This window comes from Aptenodytes patagonicus, chromosome Z (genome assembly GCF_965638725.1).
Source record: "Aptenodytes patagonicus chromosome Z, bAptPat1.pri.cur, whole genome shotgun sequence".
Classification (NCBI taxonomy): Eukaryota; Metazoa; Chordata; class Aves; order Sphenisciformes; family Spheniscidae; genus Aptenodytes; species Aptenodytes patagonicus.
The window spans coordinates 1,672,866-1,689,572 of NC_134982.1; the positions used below are offsets into that span (position 1 = coordinate 1,672,866).

A 16,707-nucleotide genomic window follows, 5' to 3' on the forward strand; every position below is an offset into this window, starting at 1 on the left:
GGCCAATACAGCTCAATTTTGTTACCGTGGATCCTTTCTAATCTCCTTCCAAAAATATTTTCGGAAGCACTGGGGAACACGGGGCTGACCACGATCAGCCAGGGGCCATCGTTAGCCCTCTAACTGATCCCCGAATCAACCCAAACCTGTCTTTCGGAGCATCTTCATAGTGAAGTATCTAATGGAAAGTCTGAATCAAGATTAAGACTAGGGGAATTTCTGTTTTGTGCTGCCTACAGGTAGTGGCCTGTATGTACAGTAAAGGGGGAAAAAAAAAAAAAAAAGATGGAAACCCAGACAAATCAGCTTGGGAATGGGACAGAAAGCAGCGAGCAGAGCTGAGGTCCTCCTCTCCACAGTAATGGAGGAAAAACCAAAGGATCCACTTTGAAATGAAATTTAGGGGAAAAAACCCAAACAAAAGTTTAAAGTCTTCCAAGACTTATCACACAGAAATTTTCTACCTGACATACACTGTGGCAGCCAATACCTTTGTGCTCTCGCCTACAAAGGACCTGGAAGCTCCGGAGGTTACAGCCACACGGAGAGCTCTGAGAGCAGGCACCCGAGCTCCCGCTCCACTGCCAGCACATGGTGCTCCCACTTCCACAGGTTTGGCTTCCCCTGCTCCTACGGCTAGACACCCAGGGACTACCCAGGGACACATGCACTGCAAGTGAAGAGCAGATCTTGTCATCAGCTTTACCACAAGCCCCTTTTCTGTGCCTACTGCTGGCTACTGCATCTGCTACAGCTCTTAAACATTGCAGCCACCGTTCCTGTAAAGCTAATGGTCCTTCTGACAGCAATCCTCTTCCTAAAAAAAGCAGCTTCCTTCGACTTCATTCATTTGCATCACTGTGCATGTGGCCTGTACTTCCCTGCCTGCCCGAAGCCAGCAGGAACTAAACTGAGTGCACAATGCTGTCCGAAAGGAATCGCCTGTTTGAGACTGCCCTGTTGCGGATACCTGCTACAGACACTGCCGACCCAACTTAGAAATGCAACGCTCCCAGTCGCCACCGGCCTCCTCCGGAGCCGGAGGACAGCCACCACGGGGAAGGGACCTGCTCTCTGATGCTTCTGCTGGGCTTAAACTGCAGGTGGGGAGATCTCAGTCACACCTGACAAAGGAGTGTATCGTTTCAGTGAATAAAAAGCAAAGCTGCTATTAAAGTAGTTTAAGCTATTGGCTGGCTGCACCCTTGACAGGTCCGTATTTCTATACCTCACTGCTTTTCCCAAAATCTTTGGGCTAGGTTTTCAGTTCCTTTAATACTAAACCTCCATTAGGGTGGCAAACTCACTTGGCTGTATCCCAGGCCTGTGCAGGGGCTCACCTAGAAACACGGAGGCTTTTCCGTGGCTGAAGTGCAGCTTTACATGGTTCTCCCAAATCCTAAAGGCCCAGAGACTGGCCCTGCCGTTTGCACTCAGATCACACCTGATCCTAGGGAATGCTATACAGGTAAATACATTTGATTGTACTTCATCAAAAGCCCTTCTGCAATCCTCAAAGCAGTTTCCCTTTTGCTGTCAGACAGGTAAAGAAGATTTTTTGGCATAACTGAAATTAATGCCTTTTCTTCCATATTGCTTAGAACAGGCTTGGAAAGCTCTAACACTTGGAGTGTCCCTTTAAACAATCTCTGCAATAATCGTTAGCCACAATAGCAGCTACACCTCCCTCCCTACAGTAAGTCAGATTTCCACTCCCTGTACCATTCTGTTTAAATAAAAATGTACAACAGTGATCAAAATGGTTTGGCTTGTCAAATAATCTGATCCCATTTATCGTGGCTCTTTAAGGGCTGCAAATTGTAAAGAAGGTTCCTCAATATAGAAAGTCATTAGTTCTAACAAGCTAATGGCTATTATACATTTAAATCACTGCTTTTGAAACAGTAAATCATTTCTTCTTTCTACGTCAGACAATCTTATGTGAACACTGAAGCAATCTGATTATTCCATGAAAGGTTTTAGGAATTAAAATCTATTGTACTGCTCAGGCACAAATTGGTTACCCCAGAAGTCTTAACCCCTTAAAGCTGCAGAGAGAACAGTCATTTCTCTCCTCCAGCTGAGGCTACCGGAGAGGAGAAAGGTCTTCCTTCTCACACCTGTCTTCTCGACTCCCTGTGATGCTCCCCCTGGGATATCGCTCGTGCCTGAGACCGTGCTGCTGCCAGCGAGCTTCCCAGGGTGTGCTTCTCCTCCCTCTGCGCCAGTGGCCTTCTGCTCACATGAGGACATGACAGGCAGACACCAGAAACACCACCTCTGAAGTTCTCACATTAGCTGGTTCTTCTCCTATCTCTCAAGAAACAGCCATACCCGCCCCACCCCGGTTAATGCCAGCCCTGCCTGTCCCACACCGATGGCGTCGGGAGCAGACACAGGAGTTTAGGGGCAGACAAGCAAATGAAAGGTTTTGAGGGCAAGAATCAGGAGTGAATTAGGAGCTGCGACAAGCAAGATTAGCAATGAGTTTTATCATTCTAACCTATGGGAATTAGCCAGTTCTTCAAGACTCAAAAGGAAACATAAATCTTAAAGCTCCTTTCCCGATACGGAATTTCAGGATTACATGGTCCACTCTCTATCAGCCATTCCAGAGAATTATCCATTGCCTGATAAACCTGCTGTGGTTTAGATCACAGAAACTGCCTATTTCCATGCTGTCTGGCCATTTCATAATGCTGCATTAACTAGAACAGAGTGCAGGGAATATCACAGCAGGGAGTACTTGGCTGCAGGCACAGGGTCACGCTTTATCGCGGCTGTCGGACACAGGTACCTCCACCCAGGCCAACAACCTCACCTGGGGGTGGCAGGGGGGAAGGACCGATTGCCAGGCTCAAACTTTTTCCTAATGCCACCCAAAGCAAACCCAGACCTGCTGCATTATGCTACTAACAACGTTGCTTCCCCATGTCACATTTCAAGACACAAAATGCAAAACATAGACTTTGCTGAATTACTCTCAGCTATTTTGTTTCTCAATGAAAGAAGGAGCAAAACCAAAGCTTTCGTGGGAACCAGCACAACGTATACTTATAGTCGCCTATGCAGCAGTTCTGAGACCAAATACCTGCCACATGCTAACAGGAAAATCAGCTTGGAAAATTGAGGCTGCAATGCATGAACAGTGAGAAAAGAACAGCTTCTCCCAGGAAAAAGCTATCCAGTTCTCATAAATGCAAATTGGGACTTTCAGCAGGCAGGGCTTGCAGATATACAGGTAAGCAGCATACAACTGTGTATTGTGACATGCTCTCAAGGGCAGTATATTTTTCGAGACGTTATTATGCCAGCTTTAAACACTGACAGCATGTATTTCAGTAATGACCAGGTTGTGGTATGTCAGCCTTAGCAGTTTCTAGGCATGCTCTAAGGGAGTGTGTTGCTACTCCCCAGTTCGCACATTTTAGCAGGCTGCAATATATTGCTGTTTCCTTGAAGGCAAAACTAAGCACCGCACCACGAGAGCTGTCGCTCTTCTCTGCAGCTGTTCAAACTTCCCTAGCACCATGTTTTAACAGAGCTTTCCAACAACGCTGTGCGCAAAACTGCCAACAGTGCCTTCTTGCGCATTTACTTGTAACACCCCATCTTGAGAACTTCACACACAGCCAAAACCCACCAGATTTGTTGAGAAGAGTTTTTCAGCATGGGAAAACTGTTTCTCCTTTGAGTCAAAGTCTGATTAAAGAACTGAAAGAGGAGTCACACTCTCTCTCACTGGTGTGAATTAGGATAACTCCAGGACTCGGGCCTTTTTTCCCCCCATATGCCTGCAAGTATGCAATTCATTCTACCTTTGGCAATTTTTTTTTCTGCCTACAGCCCATGGCATAGAGCTACTTTAAAAGAACTTTTACAATAGAGTTCAGAAGAGGCAAACTATTCCTCTGCTGCTCTGTGTACCTGCCTTTCTCCTCCTGCCACAGCCACTCGCAAAGACGCTTCAGTTAAAACTCTGCAGAAGCTGTGCTTGGCTACAAACTTAAGGAGCAAATCTGTTTCCATGACCCCTGCAAAGTGCATAAAACTGCGTGAAAGAAGCTTCTCCACAATAATCTGATCTAATAGGTATAAAAGAGTATTAACCATAATGATACTGTTCACGGTATTTCTGAACCGGCTATTTTTTTTTTTTTTTTAAATGAAAAAGTGCATTCAGCTGATCTTTTTATATACTTCATATCATATTCTCATCTCACTCCTCCACCCGAATTAAGGAGTGACAGCAGACACAGCGCCATAAAAACGTGTCTGTTCACGGAAGAACTATTTCAGGGTAACTATATTGGGACATTCCAGAATAAGAGCGCCTTGTTACGAATTCACTTTATGCTTTATGTGCATCGTTCATTTACATGCATCATTCACTAGATGCTTTATGCTGCCCTTCCCTTTCTACGAGCCAGGTCTTTCACATTCACAAATCTGCCAGCTCAAAATGCAGGATACGCCAGAAATCCACACACCCCCGGACCCTCTCTGCACGTGTCGTCGTCTCCCCCCCGCTGTCATGAGGAGACAACAGTCGCGATAGCGGCCGCATGTCGGGGGCGGGATTCCCGCCTGCCGCCCCGCTCCAGCCCGCGGCCAGGGGCGGCTGAAGCCGCCCCTGGCCGCGGGCTGGAGCGGGGCGGCTGGCCGGGCTCGGCGCTCACCTTCACCAAGCGATTTCAAAGCACCCCGCAACCGGGCTCCCCACCCCCGGTCTCCATTTTACCCTCCCTCCAGTCACGGAGTCCCAGGGCCGCCCCGCGCCGCCCCGGCCCACGGCCTCGCCTCGCCGGGCCCCGGTAACGGTGGAGCCGAGGCCGACAGCGGCCGGCGGGACGGGAAGGGTCGCCCCGGTTCCCCCCCCCCCCGCCGTCCCCGATAGGCGGCACAGACCTGTTCTCCAGGAGCGCCGCGCCGCCTGCGCCTCTTTCCTCGCTGTCGGCGGCGATAGGGGGACGAGCGAGGCGCGGAGCACCTCCCTCTGCGGGAGCCCGGCGCCGAGGCTGGGCTGAGGCTGAGGCGTCGCTGCCGGGGCCGACGCACGGATGTGGGCGCTCGCCCCGGGGCCGAGGCTGGCGGCTGCCGGCGGCGGGGCGGGGACGGGACGTGAAGGGGCGGGGGGGGGGGGGGGGGGGGAGCGGGGTTCTCCTGAGGGAAAGCACCCTCCGCCGGCCCTCTCCGCCGCGGGTGTCTCTTCGTGAGACGCTAAAACCTGTGCTGGTGAGAAGGAGATCACCCTTCCCCCTGGGAAGGCAGGCGACGGGCAGGAAAGCCCGGGGGACGGTGCCCAGCCAGCTGGGAGCGGGTCAGGCCAAAGCCCTCAGAGGCGGGGAAGAAGGGGTCTCGCGGCAGACACCCCGCTTCCCCGATTTTCCCTCAGGCGAACCGGCTCGTCGCCAGTGGAGGGTTTCCAGCTTTCTCCCTGAGGAAACCAGGGGCCTGAGCAGCGTCTTTGCTCTGAGGGAGAGTCCCTGCCCCAAGCGGGACCCAGCCATCGGCTTTCCTCGGCCTTCGAGCGGGGCCCAGCCCTGCCTTCCTGGAAGGAGGAGGAGGAGGAAGGCAGGAGCTTGCGAGCCGAGTCCCGCAGCCCGGCCAGTCCCAACTTGCACCCTGCCATCGGTTTGATGCGCGTTCAGGTTTTACCAGCAGTTCTGCAGGGGAGCAGCCCTGGCTGAGCACAACGCCGTGCTGCGGGCCTGATCCAGAGCAAAGAGCAGCTGTGACCCATTACGTATCACCCCCCTGAATCCTTAGGGGAAGAAGTTTAGAGGGCTTCTTTCCACAGCCTTGCTAGCTCAAGTTAACTCAAATTTTCCCTTTAATACATCTCCTAGTTCCCAAAACTCAATCCGAGGCAGTTGGCCAGTCGGGTTGTGTTTCAAACCCTGCTGCTATTCCAGTATCCCAACGCTGTGAGGATCGAGCGGTGCAGCTGCAAGAGTTCATCCAGTGCTAATCCAGTCACTGCTAACCCACTCTGTGCTACTGAAAAAAACCTCAGTATTTTGTAGCTGAAGCGCGGCTCTTTCTGAAGCGCTTCCATGCAACAGTCCTAGGACTGGAGTACCTTCAGTGAGCTCATACAGCCCAACAGCGCGGTTATAATCGTTTCTGCTACAGTCTTGTCACTACATGAGGTTAACTCTTTACCCTAACTTGAAAGGAATTTGATGTCTCCCTTGCAGAGCCCTTCAGAAGCCTCACGGGGCTGGGAGACATGCATTCTCTCTCTAGTACTGCGCATTGGTATTCATGTGGAAAACGATAACAACATTTGCACTACACTGCCGATAACTGACACATAGTACTAGCATAGTTTGGCCCCAAAATACCTGCTTTAAAAATAAGAACGCAATAGGCAGGAGGGGGAGAGAGCTGAGTGAGAACAGCGCAGAAAAATAAGGGCTGGTGTTACCCTGTGTACTTATTTTGGCAAGGTTATAGCACATTGCAAAGCCCTTGGGTGACAGAGCTGCGTGTTCAGAGGGAGTTCTGATAATTTCACTCACATCCTTGGACTTGTCATAGTTTCAGCAGAGTGTACTGTGAAGTTATAACTTGTAATTCCTCTTTTATATGTCATTTTTGTGTGCGTGAGGTCATTGGTGAGATGTGTGGAATGCTGAAGTATCACACTGATAAAGCAGGTTGATAGAACACATCGTTGGGTGAGGAACAAAGAATGGGAGTTTGAGCTTCGTACCCTACCTGAACACATAGGAGCCCTCTGCCATGATTATTTTCTATTTTGATTTCCGTGTGTCCAGAGATACCTGCAAAACTGGGATAGCTGCAGGCAGCGTTTCATGATCCCGGGAGGACGATCCAGCTGCAGATCCTGCGCCCAGTCCCGCTTTCTAGCGCTTACAGCCACTTAGAGGTCTGTTTAAATGGTTTCTGCCCTTCCCTGGGGTTTGTTACTGGCAATGTTTCAAAACAGTGCTGTCACTACCACGAGAAAAAGAGTTTTTCTGAACAGTTTTGTTCTTTGGGCTGCGCAGCTTACTAATAAACCTTCTTACCGATGGCGCACACATCCTTTTTGAAAAATACTTTCCATGCAGCTCAGCTGGGAACAGCAGTCATTCAGTTTAAGATCAGTCAGACCAGTTGCCAGCGTTAGCTGCTGCTGCGCCGTTCCTAACTGGGTTATCGTTGGTCTGTTTGCCCCTTTCCCCGCTGGTAAATGCCCAGTGCTCGTAGGCAGAGGAGATCAAGCTGTTGGCAAACATTTCTTTGAGGCCTCACAGCTCAGAGCTTCACACCCACGCAGTATCCTACAAATTGGCTAGCAATCAGCAGTGATTCAGTTTGGCCACACAGGCAATTAGTAACTCTGCTGGTTGCCAGCTCTTTTTATATAACTGGAAATGTTTTGCTATGACAGACGGTTTCAGACAGAAGCATTTCTCCAAAGCCCTTGCAGTTTCTAGATAAGTTTTCTCTTTATCGTCTCCTCTAGGCTGCTAAATGTTGACTAAAACTATGGTAGTTGTGTTTCTTTTGGGTCCCTTAAATTAAAGGCGAATGTCTTACTCGGTAACCTCAGTTTCCTGCTTATTCCTCTAACAATTAAAATTCAGCATTATTCACAAGAACAGGAAACGTGCATGGATCTTGTTCTTTCCAGATAGAGAAATTTCATGTGAAGCAGCAGTGACTAAACAAGTACTTTACAGAGTTATTAGAGACAAATCATACAAAATTAATAATGAAAGGGTGGTATTTCCTGATACACTCTTGTTTAAAAGAGGGCTGGATCTGCTTTGGAAGTAGTAGCAGGATGTGGTATTTATGTTCCCTGTGACGGGCATATTTGCATTAGCTGCGATATTGCGCCACAGTGAAAGCGAGTATGTTATCTCACCTGTTCTCCCTGTGCCCACAGCCGGGAGCAAATACCAGCTGGCAGCAGCTGCCCAGCTCGGCATAGCTTCACTCTTCTCCAGCAATCAGGAAGAAGTTGCGGCCAACTCTCTCTCCCCCCTGTTTTTCCTTTAATTATCCCAGAAAGTTATTTCTTATTCAAATTTTTCAAGGCCTGCTCTACTTGGGGAAAAAAAAAAAAATCATTTTAACTATGTTTAGCAAAACTGGTGTATGCCTTTAAGCAAGCTGTCGTAAACCAGTTCTGGTGGCTCAGTTGTGTTTTTTCACAAGGTATTAATAGCGTCATTTTTCATCTCACTAATGCAAGCTAAATTAATGTATATTCAACCTCATTAAACTGCTACGAACTTCTCATGCAAATGCACTCAATCTGCTTTAGTCTTGCTTAACCCACTCAGCGTGGGTCTGTGAGGACTGGGGCACGCTGCTCTCTTACGGTGGCCTAACAAGTCACACGCAGCAGGTAGGATTTCTGTCGCTGGGGCGTGCGACATGCCCAATCTGTGACCTGTTGCCGGGAGCCTTAACACACGTAGGACTGCCCAGTGGCCCTCCAAAGGGTTGTCAGAAGCAATTAGTGATATTTAATGAAAGTAATCAGAGAGGGGTATGTCTGAGCTGAGTAATGACACAGTGTTGCTAGCATATTTCATATCCTTTCTCATCCTGTCCTCGACCAAGGTACTGCCTGAATTGCCAAGATTCTTTGAGGAGAAACTTACTTTCTGTATGTTTTAAATAGTATCAAGCCTGTTTCTTGGTTCTCTATGGAAAAAAACCCCACCCAGACTAAACTCGCAAGCAGTGGTATAAGCCATTTGTAAAAGGCTTATTTCGATTAGAATGTAGAAATTAGATATATGACCAAGGTGAATCTGGAACAAACAGTTGCCTTAATTACATAAGGCCAACAAGGTAATTAGATAAGGCACATACTGCAGATTTATTTAATGAGTAAGTCTATACGTCTGTCCTGCTTTCTCCCCTTCCTCCTCCACTCCTCTGCCACCCACATCCTCTCCCAGTTGTGCTGGGCGTCCACGAATGGTTCAGGTCCCCAGGAGCTCCCGACACCCCTTCCTCTGGTTCGTCTGGATGTTGGACTAGATGATTGTTGTAGGTCCCTTCTAACTGAAATATTCTATTCTATTCTGCTCCAGTCTAGTCTGGTCTAGTTATGTCTGCACTCGTACATAGAGACAGAGCTCACCGCTTGGTGCTTGTCAGCGTAACTCCACTGAGCTCAGCAAAACTCCATCAGTTTATGCCAATTGGGTATTTAATCCATTATATGTTTCCTAAACAATAATAATTCAGAAGGATACGCTCGTATTTTCTGCACCATGATTCGATAGCCAGGAGCTAATTAGTTAAGAATAAGAGGAATGAACAAGGTTGGTTGGAAACCAATATCCTCTTCTGCCCAAAATGACGTTAAAAAGAAAAGCCCTGATTATTTAGTTATTTATTGCAACTAAGTTTCTGGATTAAAATACGTTTCTCATCTAGAAGGTTGCCCCAGATTTTTTTCAGACCCAGAAAATGTTGTTTTCCTGAAAAAAGAACATTGCCAGGGCCAGCAGGTAATGACCTTGATCGTTTCTGCCTAGTCAAAAATTCAATCTGCAATTGCAAGTAATTTGCATCACTCTTTAAAATCAGATCTGCTATTTAACTTCAAAATGCACCCGTTTTTCCTAATTCCATGTGTTACAATGTTTTAAATAGTTGATGTGCCCCACCATTCATAAACAAACCAGGATCACTTTGATGTTGCAAACACTGAGTATCAGCACCTAAATAACAGTGTGCGTCTGCATTTATTTATTCAAGGTGAAGAAAGCTGTAGAATAAAGCCTGAGTTGAACTTCACCAGTTCCTTGATTTTGACTTGGTCTCCTGTGACTCTCACTTGCTGCAGAAGCAGCAATTAGTAAGTGCTGGCCAGTTGGAAATGTAATAATGTTCCTTTTCAGTACCTGGGGCTGTTGTGATAGGAAAAAATGCTCTAATTTGAACAGACCTGTCTCATTATCTTAACTTCATTTGAGCCGATTTATAACAGCTTATCACACGCTGTCTGTGTGGGTTCCTTTTCCCTAAGTTTCCTCTGGACATTTTCATGTTATCTACAGAAACATTGCAAAACCAGAACAAAACACAACAGAAAAATATTTCATGCAGGCCTAAACTGCATCTCTTTTGAACAAGCTACTCCTGCGTTTCAACAGAGCTGGCTGCGAATTTGCTTTGAAAGTATGTGGAATCACTTTTATAAACTCAGAAAAACAGGCTGAAGGAAAACACCCAGCTTCGTGCAATTCCCCCTCTCCCGCAGTGGTAGTTGTGGTCTCCCGAGGCACCAGTCGGCATCTTAACTGCAGGATTTTCTATTGATTCATGAGTTAATTAGCAACACGGGAAAGGAAGCTGCTCGTTTGCAGGGTGGGTTTTCTGGGATGACGGGGAAAGGCACAGCCTCGCTGTGCAGACACGGGCTCAGGTCCCCGCTGCTCTGCCATCCTGGTGGGTGAGGCAGAGACCGACCTGCGGGGCTAGAGGAGAGACAAGGGGGAAGAGGAGGGTTTACCCCAGTAACTCGGATGATGATGTTGTGCACTTCTGCAGCAGAAGGAAGCAGTGCAAATATCATTGCAAAAGCTCTGCTGGAATAAGGGAGAAAAGGAAGCCTCTGGTAATCCTATGCAAAGATAGGCACTAATAAGAATGGGATAATTAAAAAGTGAGCCAGTGGAATGGCAGAAATATAGGCAAAAGCCCCCATTTTCTGAACCAATAGCTCAAAATTGTTTGCTCTAGTTTAAACAAAACATATTTGCCTGGATGAAGAGGTACCGATGATCAGGTAGATCAGGTCTACGCTCTGAACTACCAGACAAGGTGGCTGTAGAGATCTCTTCTGCCCACCTTACAAGTCCACAAGAGTGATTCAATGAGGGCGACTTCGTGAGTCAGTCACAGAGGCAGAGGACGGGGGTAATTTAGGGATGTGGCACCAGATCCTATACAATCTATCTGAGCCAACTGTCACCACCAACAAACCCACCGATGTAGCTTTGTGCAAGCCATCAGCCCCTTGAAGTATTTCCATATGCTCATACATCCCCCATCCAGAATATCAAATGGAAGACATTTTAGCTAGGAATCACATAAAAAAACTTTCTTTGCACCAAAAGTGGCTCTTTTCTTATTACATGCAGCATAGCGAGTGCTAAAAAGCTCTGAATGAAATTAATCTGTAAAACCTGGAAACAGAGTGCTCCTTAATGCGCTGAGCGAGCCTGATTTGCCGGGCGCTGGAAAATAGTGTGGAGTGCTGAGAATGAGGAGTCTTTTATCCCTGCTAAAAATTAATCTAACAAGATTTCCATAAAATTACGACCCACTGAGAAAAGCTTCTGGATGCGCTCTGGCTAATTAAACCCTGCAGAGGCAGCATGTGGTTGGAGGTGCGTGGCTGCTGGCTGGGGGGTGCGGGGAGCCCCTGGCAGCGCAGAGCCAGCACCGCTGGGCACCCGGTCGCTCCTCACAGGCACCTCTCGCTCCCCACCCTGCGCCTTTCTCTTTAGAAACTCTGCCTGGGAAGAATAAAATTAAAGCTTGAGCCAAGCGGGAAGCTGGAGCCAAGGGCTGCGCGATGTCTCCCGGCGGGCAGGGCGGCACTGCCTGGGGAATGTCCTCGGGCTGGCGGGGACGGCGGGGGTGACCTGTCTGCTGAAGCAGCACGTGGGGGCGAGATGCAAAACCTGATGGGGTCTAAACCACAGCTGCAGCCTGAGCTCGGGGAACTGAATCGCTCCCCCACATCGGAGCAAGAGGGGCCACAGAAATACGTGGGTACACGCATGCTGTAGGTGTTTCACAAGCACTTCATACCTAGTTTGGAGAAGGAACAGGTGATTTGGCCCAGAAGGAGCAAATGTGGCCTAAGTGCTCCACACCTTTGACGAGAAGTGGTTCTTCACATTTAAATGGAAGCGTATGACACAAAATAAAGATTCACCGCAGAGGCAATCAGCGGCGCAAATTCCAATCAGACTCATCAAGCCTTGTTAGCTCCTGCTCGGCATTGACACTCGTGTGTGGAGATGCTGCAGTCCAGGGGGGCCGCTGGCCTGGGCATCCAAATGAGCTTGAATAGCTGCTCAGTGCTCTGTCGAGTGTGGCAGACGTGCCGTGCATGCCGTGCTGGGGCTGCCGGTGGGCCCTGCACATGGTCGATCGCCACCCTGACCATGCTCTAGGTGTAATCATCACAGCCTGCTCAAGATTCTCCCTAGGTTATTTAGTTATTCCCCTCTAACCACATGCACTGTTATGCAAAGGACATGAATGGGAGGAAATCGGGCTTTTTCACATCATTCTCCAGGCTCTGCGATGGTTGTGTTTCTCATTCTGCGTTTTCCTGGCTACCCGAGGTCCCTCCGCTGTTGCAGCTGGAATGGTTTGCTCATATCAGGAGCACAGCACAGACCAGTTGGCCTCGATTTTGTAGGGAAACCAAACATCCCCCCCGTTCTGAAAATATTGCTGGTTTTCTGCTGGTGTGATGCTGTCCCGAGGGCGCTCGCAGGGGTTCATTCCCTGGGAGCAGAGCAGCAAGAGCAGGGGGGCACCGAGCCTCCGACGCTGTCTGCTCTTGGGTAGCAACTGGGGAATATAAACCTTGCAATACTCTGCAACTGTCAGTTGAAACCTGCTTTAAAATATTTTAGAATCTGTCCAAGCCTTTTATTAGTTATTTCCTATTTCTCTGTCTTCCTCTTCTTTTTGTTTTTTATTTGCAGGTCTCATGTATCGGTGTTTTCACTGCCAGTGCCTGGAGCACAAACAGCATGCAAGGCTTTACACAGGGCGATCCTGTTCTCTTTAGAAAGTTAATATCTTTCATCTTCCATGGAAACAATCCGTGAAGATTTCATGATCTCGATGAGCAGTGAAAGGCTCGCTCGGCGCAGCTTAAGCCTCCTTTCTGCAAGAACTCATAGCTATAGATGCACAATTTTCTTCTTGTCGCTGGTGTCTTCACCGTTTTGCACACATCAATTTTTACTAGTAAAAGTTTCTTTTTGTTTCTCTTTTTGGATTTGAGGATCTAGTTCTAAGTGCTATACCTTACAAGAAGAGAATTATGCAGATAGTTTTTCTTAAAGTGAAAGGTAGTGTCTTGAGATGACTATGAACAAGAAAATAGTCTTTAATAATGATTTTTAAATTGAAATTTCAACGCGCTTTTTTTTCTTTATTTTGCTTCACTATTTGCAGTTATTAAGGAGCCACATAAATGTTCATGGAAAAGAAATTTAAAGCTCAAACACTCAAAATACTGACTAGTTGTGAATTTTGAATTCTGTGTTGAATTATGACAAGTTGCCACTCAAAATTAATTGCCTTTGAGGAATTTAAAGTACATGAATTTGTATAACTTACCCAAAGACAAATAATTTTGAGGAACAGAAGCTGTAGCATGTGCGCTGGGCTAAATTGTTGTATACTGAATATTCAGAGCAGAATTTGTAATTGGCAGGCCACAGAACAAAATAAATTTCACTGAATAAGTAACTGATCAAACAAGTTGGAGACCACATTGAACAGAGAATATCAGCTTTAAAAAAAACCTTTTTCTGTCCAATTCACACACAAAAGGGAAGGCGAGGTCAAGAGTGCCCACCGGAATGGGGGACCTGTGCCGTTGCATTCAGTGGGACTCGGTGAGCGGCGTCCCTGCAGCGGCAGGGGTGGGAGCTGATGGCCCCTGAGATCCCGTTTTGTCCTGCCTCCCCGCTGTACATTACCAGTAGAGGATGAAGTGTGTCTGAAAACATCACATACACCCACCTGTCCTCTGTTGGTCTTTTAGCTAGAATGGATGTTTAATGCACATTTTTGCCATCCTCCTTTCCAGCAAGTGCTAATGTCCCCGAATAACTCCAGGACCTGGCTGTGAAGATTTTTAAAAGCCGTTTTAGAAGGAAGGATATTTCTTCCTTACTTTGACCGAGACGTTTTCATCCCAGTGGGATGGAGACAGCTATTCTCGTAGAATGTCCTCCCCACGTTGCCTGTGAACTGTACTGTGTGAGTGGCAGGAGGAGACATCATTAGGAACCAAAAGATAGCGCTTACCATGGTGTGCGATTACAAAGGAGTGGATTTAAACTCATTTGCCATGTAATCGTGTACCATGCTCGTTAGCCTTACACTGGAACAAGGAGGATAGTTATTTCTGTTCTAAACCAGTGCCACAGTCGTGTCGTGAGTTACATCTGCTCATTGCAGCCATAGCCTGCAGATCACGCGGATGCTGGGGAAAGCCATAGCCCTGTGGACAGATGAGCAGAGCAGCATCGAGCCAGGGTTACGTGTCCCAGGCTTGATCCCGCTCCTCGCCCATGCATGCTCCCTCCTCCCAGGACAGGACCGGGACTGCTTTACCTACCTCGCTGATACAGGGCAGTTTATGTCACACAGGCACGTGGCAGTCGCTGCCCCCTTCCCTGCTGTCGCTGCAGAGGAAGCTCTGACACCTTTGGGTTCGGCTGCAGCGAAGTCAGTATTCAGCTTTCAGGTTTAGCTTTGCACCCTCAGCCACTCGTAACCCCCATGTACACCGGGGCTGGCCATGGAAGAGCCTGAGGGCGCGCTGGACCGGTGGTGACGGTGCACGAGCAACAGCAGAGCATGATAGCATGCTGAAAAAACCCCCGTTCTGTCCCATTTCCCCTAATAAGGCATTTATCTAGAAGTCTTAGAAAAATAATTCCAGTGTTGAAATTATTCACATATGATGGACTAAGCAACTGAATTGTGGCACGAGCACGGCCACTTCTTCCTACCGAAGTAGCCCCGTGGGGCAGAGCAGCAAGATGCCTGTGGCTCCCCATTGTGTGTTTGGGGGAGAGGTGAGGACTTTAAAAGGTCTTCTCCTGTACAGCGGCCCTTGCTGGGAGCGGGGTTGTAGGTCACACAGCACCAGGGGGTCACGCTCCCTATTCCTTCCACCCGGACCTCTAAACCCAGCACACTGCAAAAAAACGTCGCAAAGAAGCAGCACCGAACTCTCCAGACACAGGCAGCAGGGAAACACCGAGGACTGGGACACATTGCAAGTCCCACGGAGGTAATCAGGTGCCTCAGTGAGGCTTATCAAGAGGCACTTTCCCGTTGTGATTAACAGCCCTGAACCTACTGCTCCTGGCAGCTCAGTCAAGCTGATCTCTTGGGGTTCGGGGTTTGTTCCCTTTTTTTAAAGACAACTGGTGAGGAACTCCTGTGGAATTCCTCTGGGCATTCACAGGGGATTTGGGAAATCTAATTTCCATACTGCCTGCTGCTAGAAGTATTTTTAAACCTGTATTTCCCACTTCCAAGACACAGGGCACAGAAGCATGCCGGCAGTCGGCTGGCAAGTCAGAACCTTGTTTTCCCATAGACTACAGAAAAGGTCCATGACAAATAGTTAAGAAAAGCCAGAATATTATGAGAAGAGGTGAACTCACTGCAGGGGTGGTCAGCACCCCTGTTAGAAAACATGATCTATGAATCAAAACAGGCAGCAATTAGGTGGGTTCAGGGTTGGCCAGGGCAGGAAGCATCCCTGGGGGTGCCTGGCCGTGTCACTGCACGGGGACACAGGCACTTGTCCCTGGCTGTACACAGCACCGCTGGCATCGCCCCGTAGGTACAACCAGGGTGGCTGTCACAGCAGCCCAGGGCCTTCCCCGTGCAGCCATGGCACGGGCATTGACGGCTCTGACAGCTTCTCACCTTGGTCGCTGTAAGCGATTTTTGGTGGTCAGCTGAATTATTTTGTTGCACTAAATGCTCTCCTAAACCTTCAGGCAAAGCTGAGGAAGAGACCTGGTGAAGCTTGCTTGGTCGTTTGGTTTCACTGAACCAGTTCACTGCCGTAAGGCAGACCGAGATGTCGGGAGCCGCAGACCGTCAAAGGAGAAAAATGTAGAACTAGGTGGAAGTCATCTCACCCCTCCCCTGGAGAAGCTGAGAGCGGGTTTCCTTATCACAGACCTTTCCTCTGCTGAGCTGAACCTGTTTCAATTTTTTGACGTCTGTTGCAAAGTGGAGATGCCAGAAAGGACTATTGTAGGCGTCTCAGCCCAGTCCAGGCGACTCCCCACAAAATGGGAATGGGAAAAAGTCCACATCACTGATTAAGACCTTTGCATCCTTGTTGAAGTCTGTCTTTTGATGTCTTGTGAGCTGAGGCAAATCCTAAGCCTCCAGGTCATTAGATACCTGTGCATCCCACATCTTCAGTGCAGCTCAGCACCGGTTTGTAATTGCTGACCTCCTGGGAGTCCATGGATTATTTCTAAGGGACCATGAAGGATAACTGAGAAAAACCAGTCTAGTGGAAGGAAGCAGAAAGCAATGAAGCAATCTGTTCCCCCAAGGAAACATTGAGCTGAACAGATTGGATTCACCCAGTCAAGGGAACGATATATCTCATCTCGTCTTTGTCACCTGAGCTTCAAAGCAGACTGAAACCAAACCGCTCTGTGCAGTTCCTTTAGCAAGCTAAAACGAGTTATTAAAAAACGCCAAGTTATTCTCGAGAATTACTCATGTTGGTCACACAGTTGTGCAATACTACCTTATTGTATAATGTAATCCTTTTAGTAAATAAAGTAGGAAAAATTCTGATGTCATAGCTGAAAAGAGAAAGATACTTAGAGTCATGGAATGGTTCACTGATAACATTAAAATAGTAGATAAATTCTGGAGAGAGAATAGTTCTGCAAATTCAATGACTGTCTCAGG

At 48.0% G+C, this 16,707-nt stretch overlaps 1 protein-coding gene across 2 annotated transcripts in view; it reads right to left on the minus strand.

Moving 5' to 3' along the window:
• The window catches only part of LOC143173231 (ras-related protein Rab-27B), a 53,209-nt gene that overhangs the window by 25,780 nt on the left and 10,722 nt on the right, over window positions 1–16,707 (minus strand). The window contains exon 1 of one of the 2 annotated variants that reach the window (XM_076363444.1): window positions 4,909–5,035. The exons of the other annotated variant lie outside the window; for it this stretch is intronic. The gene's annotated coding sequence lies outside the window, so the exon portion shown is untranslated. Of the gene's footprint in view, window positions 1–4,908; window positions 5,036–16,707 lie in introns of those variants that run through there. 2 annotated transcript variants of the gene reach the window in all.